Here is a 10,660-nt window from a genome sequence, read left to right on the forward strand (position 1 = left end):
ATATATATATATATATATATTACTATTTAAAATAATATAAAATGTATTACAAATAGATATTTGATGTTTATATATATTTTTTACGTATTTATTTTTATCATAATTTAGTTTGTCACGGGAGGACAATTATCACTGATTATTATGGGTAATGTGAATATTTGATATTTATAATATTAAGAAGAGTGTTTTTCGGTAGAAATTAAATAGGTGAAAATTTTATGGTCATGATGAAGAACCACACTAGCTAGTTTAAAAAGCATGATAAAATTTTCTCCTATATAATTTCTACTGAAAAAAAATTCTTAATATATTATAGATTACAAAAATCTCAATTTATAAATTTATAATATTTTTTTATTTATTTATTTTTATCATAATTCAATTTCGTCAGACAATCAAGTAAAACAACCATCCCTAACTGTTACTGTTATCTCAGACCGCAAACTAACTCATCACCAAATCTTACCATAACGAATTTTTTATTCAACCAGAACTGAAATGAAATGGAAAGTCTACCTTTTTCTTTCGCACGACGTCACCTCGCTTGTGTCATATTCCTCGCTCGGAGAGAGTTTCGAAGAAGAAAAGACAAAAGCTGCCAAGACGGGGAAATGCATAGGAAGGAGAAAGTTGAAAGCCGGCCTACGCCTCGGCTCTACAAATCTCAGGGGAGGATTGATTTGTTTTCCCATGGCTCTGTTCTTTTTGCCTCCTAAATTGAATGGCTCTCATTGAGGCAATAATATTTGCAGGCATTGCATCCATTTTGGTGGGAAGAACTTATTCCAGTCATGACATTCATTTTCCTTCTTCTGAATGCAATGGAGACCAGCGCAATTTCTTTACGCAAGGCAACGCCACAGTGTTCTGTGGCTCACCCAAAGCCCTGGAGCTCACGCGCGATACAGCTAATAGTGCGTATTCTCTAAAAGAGAATTCAGGAAGAGCGTTATGGAAAAAGAAATTCAGGGTATACCATGGAACTAGTATTTCATCCTTCAATACCTCATTTGTTTTCAATATTAGACTTATGAATGGAAGCGGCGGCGAAGGTCTGGCTTTTATAGTAACTTCCAATGAGTATATGCCTATTAATAGCTACGGCCCATGGTTGGGACTCTTCAACGCCTCCACTAATGGCAGTAGAACTAGTAAGGTGTTAGCAGTCGAGTTCGATACAAGCAAAAGCCCAGGGACTAACGATCCCGATGGCAACCATGTAGGGATCAATGTTAACGGTATAAATTCCGAGATTTTTGCGTCGCTGGATCAGGACAAGATCAATTTGAAGGGCGGATACGACATCCGGTCTTGGATTTTGTACGATGGCAAAAGGAAAAAACTGGATGTGCACGTCGCAAACGAGTCTGATCCGATGCCGTCGAAGCCAGTCGTCTCCTCCATCATCGATCTGTGCAGCGGCGTTCTTGAGGAGGAGGCTTATTTCGGCTTTTCGGCCTCCACTGGCAAAGAGATGGAGCTCAACTGTGTGAAATCATGGAATTTCACAATCTGGGAATCTGAACCGTCGCAAAATCGGTGGGCACTAATTATTGCGCTTACAGTGCTGTTCATCGCTTTGTTGACGGTTACAGAGATTATAGTGCTCCTCAAGTGCCAGAGTATGTCTCGGGTGGAAGCAGCTCTCATATCGGGCGCCTTAGAGAACATTCCGGGCCGGCCGCGGGAGTTCAGATACAAAGACCTGAGGAAGGCCACTAATAACTTCAGTGCGGAAGCTGAGCTTGGCAGAGGCGGCTTCGGGACCGTTTACAGAGGGATTCTCCCAAAGGAAAAAACTGTGGTGGCAATAAAACACATGGCCAAGGACTCCAAAGGAGGTACAGACGAATTTATATCAGAGATCAGCATTATCAATCGCCTTCGGCACAAAAACTTGGTGCCGCTGCTCGGGTGGTGCCATGAAAAGGGGCGGTTGATGATGGTTTATGAATGCATGCCCAACGGCAGCCTGGACAAACATATTTTTAATGGTGATGATTCGGTACGATTTCTGGATTGGAAGAAGAGATACAACATTGTCTCGGGCGTCGCCTCGGCTCTTCTGTACCTCCACAAGGAATGCGAGCAGCAGGTGATCCACCGCGACGTGAAAGCAAGCAACATCATGCTCGATTCCGAATACAATGCCCGACTAGGCGACTTTGGCCTTGCCCGTTTGATTGAACACGACCAGGGATCTTTGAGTTTCATCGATGTCGCCGGAACCATGGGCTACATCGCACCCGAGTGCTTTCACACTGGGAGAGCCACGGCTGAATCAGATGTGTTTAGTTTCGGCTCTGTCGTCCTTGAGGTGGTCTGCGGAAGGCCTCCAAGATTGCGTGGCAGAGATGTCGCACCCGATTTAGTCGATTGGGTGTGGGAACTGTACCGCCAGAACAGGCTTTTGGAAGCTGTCGACAGTCGCCTGGCTATAGCTGGAAACTCCAAAGACATCGAACTTTTGCTGATGTTGGGACTGGCGTGCTCCATTTCGAATCCTAGTAACCGTCCCACGATGAGGGCGGTCACACATATTCTGGCAGGGACTATGCTTCCACCATATGTACCTCACTTCAGGCCGTCTTTCATTTTGCCCTATTTGCCCTCCGACAGCAGTTCCACCAGCACTTCAGTCCAGATAGAAATGATGCACTTCAGTCCAGATAGAAATGATGCACTTCAAATGATGCACTTCAGTCCAGATAGAAATGATGAGGTAATTATTCTAGCATGAAGATGTAGCAAGATCCAAGTCTAGTAATACACGAAGAGAAGAGTGAATGTATGAAGAATAAAGTGTGAGAGTCAAGTTGAGTTACATCTATATTTAGAGAATAAAGATCTAGCAAGATCTAAGTCTAGCGATACACGAGGATTGAAGTGTATGAAGAGTTAAGTGTGAGAGTTAAGTTTATATTTGGAGAAGTTTAAATTTAGTGTGTATATTAAGTTATTTTAGGGGGTAGTTAGTCAAAAAAGGTTAAATATTATTCACCAAATTTATTGTAAAAATCAAATTTGTGTGATCGATCCACTCACCAAATTCATTGTAAAAATCATATTTGTGTGATTAATAAAAAGCCACATCTCATGTATGTTGTTTATGTGTTAATTTTTGTGTTTAACCTCTCCATCTTTTCAACCAATTGATATCAAAAAAATTTCACTACTCAAAAAAGAGAAATTAACCTCTTGGGAATTAACATTAATGTTGCCGAAATTTTGATTGAATCAAAATAAAGTGCATAAAGGCCAGTGAAAATTGTAATAAAGTATAGGGGATCGATAAGACCCAAATTAAATAATGATAGTTGTCTGATTCTTAAATTTTGGATTACTTTTTCTGTATTAAATATTATATACTTTTCTTTCGCTCATCTGTATTTTTCATATTTTTTTTTTATTGTTTTCTCTCTTTGTTTATTGAATGTAAAACTTCTTAACTTTGTTTCTCGTCCCCGTTTAGTTTCCCGTGACATAAGTCGTGACTGGCCACTGGGCTACAGAGCCACTATATTTACTGCACGACTCAGTGGCAGCCGTGCTGTTGTGAAGAGCCCGCAAAAAAAAAAAATCACAGCCACAGCTTCCGCGAACCACCGTGTTTGCCTTGAACTCAGCCTACCAAAGAAGTCAACGTTTGACTGGGAGGTATTCTGACTATTGTTATTCAACATAGGTTTATTCCAAAAGTCTCTTTTAGAGTCGATTCCTATTTCCGCCACAGTTTTTTAATTAATGCCCCCTGATATGCGGGGCATTAGGAAAATATAACGCGAGGAAAAAAACTAGAGGAGGAAAAAAACATTCTCGCATTATATTTCCCTAATGCCCGGCATGTCAAAAGCATTAATTAAAAAACTGTGGCAGAAATAAAAATCGCCTCTTTTAAAAGGGGAGCGAACCAGCAATAGGTTTTAGAAGGGGAGCGAACGAGCAATAGGTTTACAGTTTATGGATATTTTTTTGACCCGTCAAAGTTATTCCAAAAGTTCCTTTTGGAAGGAGAACTAATAAGTTTAAAGGTGGGCGAGCCGATGTTGAATTTTTTTTTTGGGAAATGATTTTTAAGTCAAAAGTTAAGACTATTCACGTTGGCAAGTTTTGGAAAAATAAACTATTACAAAGTTCTTAAAGGTTGTTTTAAAGTGAAAGGTGAAAACCATCCGTGTTTGTTAAAGTTAAAGCTTTGTTAAAGGTCTTTTTCAAGGTTGAGAGTGATTGAAGCATGTGATATATTGTTAAGAGCTTACATTAGAAATTTATGAGTAATTTTTTTATTTTCTTTTTGAAAGAGAATTAAAAAATAAAAGAATAAAAGAGTTATTTTATTGGGAAGAGTATTTAGGGTTTTGTAAATATTTACTTGTTATTAATTATTTTTTGTTAAGTTAAACATATAGTCTTTTGGGATCATAGTTTATATGTTCTCGTTTTGAGTTTCATTCAGCAAGTAATGGGTAAAATGGTTCCATGCAAGGTAGCAAAAGCTACAACTTCCAAGGAAGCATGGAAGAAGAATTTGGTGCAAGGGGGAGTGACATACAATAGCAGATTATGTCACAAACAGAGAAGTCAGCCATAGATATGAGAGTAGATGAGCAAGACTTTGAAAGGACAACAGAGCTTGGAAAATCCTACTCAAAAGTGGATGATGGTTGTGAAGACTATAAAATTGAAACCCATTATACAAACATGCATATGGATGAAGAAGATGCAGCAAAGATTGTAGAGAGAAGTTGAATATTTTGTGTGTGAAACAAAGCAAGAGCATCTAAATGCTCAAAGACTCCACAATAATGTGGATGGTCCAGATGATGGTGAATCCCACTGTGATGAAACACATGTGGATGGTCCAGATGATGGTGAATCCCACTGTGACGAAACACATGTGGATGATGATTGCAAAGTGAGATGTGAATTGGTGAATCCAAGTGCACCTGATCAATTTGGTGAAGTTGAAATTTTTAATGAGCACATGCATGCTCGGACAACCCACCATAGGGTGGATGAACGTTATGTTGATGATATGTGTGGCTTCTTTTTGAAACAGGGATTTATTGTGGCAATATAGTAAGTGCCATGTTTGATGAAGCATTGAAGGTTGAAGCTACCCATGTAGCAGCGAGTTATGAAATAGTTGGAACTGCTCATGAAGTAGTGTGTGAACAAGAAACAGTTGTGTTTCGCATAGATAAAGCTATCAATAGAGTAGCAAGTAGTTTGGTGGAACCAACAATTGGAATTGTTGATGTTAAATTTGATGAAAATAATTTAACTGGTGATGAGTGGTTTCACATGATGCAACAAAAAGAATGCATTGATATGATGTTATTTGGTGAGAGAATGACACTTGTGTTTGGAAGCCAAGAAGAAGACAACCGGTTTGTAGTAGCAAAGGTTTGTAAAGAAGTGGAAGATAAGGCAGAGAAGGAAGAGGAAGAGAAGAAAGCTTTCACTATAAATCATAATGAAGATGTTTTTAACATTGATTTTGAGTGTTCCGGTAAACAAGATAGTAGTCCAATTGAAAAAGAAGATAAAGACAAATATTACAGGCAAAAAGCAGCAGTTCATGATGATGAAAGTGAAGAGAAAATATGGACATTTCTGAAGACAAAGATGAAAGCATTTAAACAATTTTTCAACAATGGAGTCAAGAAGAAATCAGATTTGAGATAGTTTGGATACGAAGAGTCATGGCAACAGTCCATAGTTGAACATATCTCTGAAGAGGAAGTTGTAGAAGACAAATTCATAACAAATACAAGACAAGTCAATAAAAAACTGCAACAGCATATAGTAAAGAAATATGGAGCTTATAGCAAGAACGAGCAATAGAGAATGAAACAATTTCAAGGATATAGAATTTGGAAAAAAAAAGTGTTAGAAATAGTAATTACTCTACCATGAACATCTAAAATGTTTCATTTATGGCAAAGAGTGAACATGAAATATTTTTACCACATCTCTTACACACCAAACATGTTTATTTATTTTTGTTTTTTATTGTTTTCTTTATTTAAGTAATATTTTATTTTAATTTTAAAAGAGACACATGTTAACTTTATATTGAGCACTAACAAAATTACACATCACTAAATTCCATGAGATTAAATTATAAATTATAGAGAGGCACTCTCATCCAAATCTAGGTGCCCACAATCACTATTATTCGACAACTTCTAGGCGGAGATGGGGAAACCTGAATCTTGAATAGGTTGTCTTGGCTTGTCATCAATGGTCAAGAAACACAGATCCATATGTTGAGCATTCGCATGTAGAGCTTATGTTTCGGCAACGCCATAACTAGATTCTTTGTTCATGTTGCTTGCTGGCCAAAAGAGTAGCAACCAGTATGGGTTGTTTAAGGCACGAGAAAGAAAGAAGACACTAGACATGGTTGCCTCCAATGGCATCAAATGGGAAATGGAAAGCACTACGCAATTTAAGAGGGCATTTGACATAGACTGGCAATGCTGGCGGCATAGCTATGCTAAAAGTGTTACGTTTATAACAAAAGTTCAAGCAAGGAGAAAAAATAATAATATAAATATTACAACTTGAATGCATATAGATAGCCATGCGGAAAAGGCATCTATTGTAATTGGAAAGACCTTGGGTGTGGTGTACAAAGAGAATATGGAAAAGACTAAACATTTAAAGAAATTTTGGATAAAACTTTGGAAGACTTGAAGGTATATAAAAAGCTTTAGAGAATTTGAAAAAATATGTTTTAAAAAGGGGAAGTTTGCAATAAGAGCTCAAATTCTACAGCTTAATTAAAAAAGACATGAAAATAAAAATTACTCATTTTTAAATTGAATGTAAATTATTAAAATAAAATATAAAAACTACTTAATTTTAAATGCAATGTTTTCATAAAACTTTGGTTAAACTACAACATATAGAAAAAAGGTCAAAGCCATGCATATATATTGTCAAGGGCTTATCATTGCAATATACTTACTCAAGAGAATTTCAAAAAATGTGTTTTAAATAGGGGAAGTTTGCAATAAAAGCTCAAATTCTACATCTCAATTAAAATAGGGCATGAAAATAAAAATTACTCAATTTTAAATTCAATATAAACCATGAAAATAAAATATAAAAATTTCTTAATTGTAAATGCAATGTTTTCATGAAACTTTGGTTAAACTACATCATATAGAAAAAAATTCATAGCCATGCATATATATATATATATTGTCAAGGGCTTATCATTGCAATATACCTACTCAGTAGGCAAAATAATAGGTCCAGAAATTAGGACTTGAAGAAATTTCAACCCTAACTCCAGTTATCAGTTTTCCTTATCATTCCATGCATTTAGTTTTAAATTCAAGCATGATAAAAATTCTAAAATCTGGAAATAACAATATTTTCTAAAAACACAAATTTAAAGATTTCACAACTGCTGAAATTGCAGAAATAAAACACAGCAAAATTATGATAGCCACACACACAAAATAACACAGTGATTTTTGGTCAATGTGACCCTGGAAAAACCCCCTACAACTCTTGGGGAAAACCAGTTTGAGAACTCTTCTTTATTTCTGAAAATGTTTTTATCGAGAAACTGAAATACACAGTAAAAATTCCAGCAACCACAAATTAAAACTTATCTCAATTTGTGTGCTTGAACTCGACCTCGAAAATCGTGTCAATTAGTGAACAACCAAAATAGAAATTTTCCAACAATAAAACAACGTTAATTGTTGTATGACTTGCCTCGAAAATCGTGCCTGGAATTTGATGTATGGATTGTATGGACTGTATGGATTTCAACAATACGACTACCTTGAAAATCATTCCCAAATTTGCCTCGAAATTCATGCCCTTGCTATTGTTGTCCCTCTTCCTCAATTTTTGTGTCTTTTTTCTGCTGTATGGTTTTGCCTTGGGATGCGTGCCAATAAATGTTGTTGCCCAGATTTGTTGAAATATCTTCTTGTTGCTCTATTTCACTTCCTCACTACTCAAAAATTTTCTCCTTGCTTTCTCTTCTCTTTCTCTCAAATGTTCATGAAAGAATGAATTAATCTTTTTATCTTCTCTTCTCCTTTTACTCTCTAAATGACCTTTTGGGTTACCCTAAGATCCAATGACTGAGATTCATTTACATTTAGGGATGAGAATAAATGTGCATTTAATTCTCACTTTCTATTTTTTAACTCACCCACTTAAATAAAGACCCACTTAGTCTTTTATTTCCATAGTCGCTTTTTCACTTTCTAATTCTTCATTGACTTTAATAAAATCACCTTTAAATTAGAATGTAACTTTACCACTTACAAAATCACTTTTAAATTAGAATGTAACTTTACCACTTATAAAGTCACTTTTAAATTCAATTGACTTTACCACTTATAAAGTCACTTTAGGAGAAAAGTAGTAATAAATTTGGACACTTTTCCCTAGGCCAAAGATCAAAGCCTTAAAGAACCACTTGTCCTATGGTACCCAAATTTTAACACTACCTCTTACCGAGGAAAGTGTTTCTCACCACTCTCTTCTTGTCTCTGAAGTAAACATGCTTGCCTCGTGGTAAGACTTTGGTGAAAATGTCTGCTACTTGCTCATTTGTGGAAATGTAGTCAAACTTGACAGCTCCTTTTTGGGCATAGTCTCTAATGAAGTGATACTTGATCTCAATATGCTTTGACCTATCATGAAAAACTAGATTATGCGTGAGTTTTATGCAACTCTGATTATCACAGTAAATTACTAAAGGTCTCAATCCCTGACCAAATAGACAAAACATCTTGCGAAGCCATATGGCCTCACAACTAGCCAAACTAGCAGCCATATACTCTGCCTCAACTGAGCTCAATGCAACTGACTATTGTTTCCGGCTGATCCATGACACAACTACTGAACCCAACCCAAAACAGCACCCGGAAGTACTCTTCCTATCTGAAGCACAACCTACACAATATGAATTCGTGTACCCTTCCAGTCTCACTCCATCACGCTGTCTATAATGCAAACCAAAATCCACTGTCCCCTGCAAGTAACGAAGAATGTGTTTTGCAGCCACCCAGTGCACTCTCCTAGGCTCACACTTGAACTGACTCATAATGTTAATTGCAAAACATATATCTGGTTGAGTGTTGACCAAATACATTAATTTACCAATTAGCTATCTATATAGAGTAGGATCCACTAACTCGGAATTAGAAGCGTGAAGCTTCTTCTAGTTAGTGATCATAGGTGTAGACATGCGTTTGTAGTCCTCCATGTGAAATATGCTAAGAATATCTACAATGTACTTCCCTTGTCCCAGAAATAAATTCCTCTCCTCCTGCCACACCTTCAATCCTAGAAAATAATGCATCAAACCAATATCCTTCATCTCACACTCTGAAGCAAGATCTCTCTTGCAACCCTCAATGAGTCTCTCTGCACTAGTGAAGATCAAGTCATCAACATACAACACTGGAATGAGAGGATCCTCACCCACCACAATGAAGTATAGGTTCAAATCAGCCTCACTCTTTGTGAAACCCAACTGCTGCATGTATGTATCAATCCTCGAGTACCAAGCTCTAGGAGCTTGCTTCAGGCCATAGAGTGCCTTTTTCAATCTACATACATGGGACTCCTTCCCATGCACCTCAAAACCCTACGGCTACTCAATATAAACCTCCTCCTAAATGAAGCCATTGGGAAATGTGGTCTTCACATCCATCTGGTGGATCTTCCAACCCATCTTTGCTACAATCGATATAATGGAGCGAATAGATGTATACCAAGCTACGGGAGTGAAGGTCTCCTCATAGTCAACTCCCTCTACCTGTGAAAACCCTCTCGCCACAAATTGAACCTTGAACTTCTCGATGCTTTCATCTATAGCATGCTTTATCTTGTAGAGCCATCTGGAAGTAACAACTGATTTACCTTCAAGCCTCGGCACTACCTCCCAAAAATTGTTCTTCATAATAGAAGAATACTCCTCCATCATGGCCTCTCTCCAGACCTGCTGGTTGGTTGCCTCCTCATAACTAGAAGGCTTGAAGTCAACAATGTGTGTTACTAATGCCATGTAACTACAGAACCGCTCAAGTGGTTTACTCTCTCTAACCTGTCTCTTTGGCCCAGCAACTGATGTGGCCTCAGGTAAGGTATCTTGAAGTCACTTGGGCTTCCTCTTCCCTGACCATACTTCTCCCACCAGAGTGAAAGAATTCTCATCATCATCAGAGACCTGAACTCTTGAAGGCATGCCAACTGACCTCATGCCTGAATCTGTTCCTGTAGATGTTGAAGTACCGTGTGAATTTTCCATTAGTGGACTACCCTGTGAACTGCTCTGTGGACTACCCTGCATGCAGCCTGAAGAACCACCCACCCCACTTTGAGAGCCACTGCTCATTGATGGACCTGACATTGTAATCAATGTACCTCATGATCCTTGACCAATGGATCCCTGTGACTGACTCAGCTGCTCCTAAGGGTCTGGTGACTTTGGATACTCTAACTTCTGTGACCTCCTGAAAGCTCTCTCCTCCTTGAACTTCACATCCCGCCTGAAAACCACTTTCCTCTGCGGAGGAATATAAATCTGATAAGCTTTCGAGGTCTCGCTATAACCCACAAAAATTCCCTTGTCTGCAGTGGGCTCTAGCTTGGTCCTGTTCTCCTTGGGGACATA

General features: G+C 37.7%; 1 pseudogene; it reads left to right on the forward strand.

Annotated features, from left to right (window-relative positions):
• The first annotated feature begins 721 nt into the window (after nt 1-721).
• LOC149156008 (putative L-type lectin-domain containing receptor kinase S.5 pseudogene) lies at nt 722-2,740 on the forward strand (annotated as a pseudogene).
• The last annotated feature ends 7,920 nt before the right edge of the window (nt 2,741-10,660 follow it).

Source organism: Pinus tabuliformis, chromosome 9 (assembly GCF_031772625.1).
Source record: "Pinus tabuliformis cultivar Carrire ecotype Pingquan chromosome 9, CPIR1, whole genome shotgun sequence".
NCBI classification, from domain to species: Eukaryota; Viridiplantae; Streptophyta; class Pinopsida; order Pinales; family Pinaceae; genus Pinus; species Pinus tabuliformis.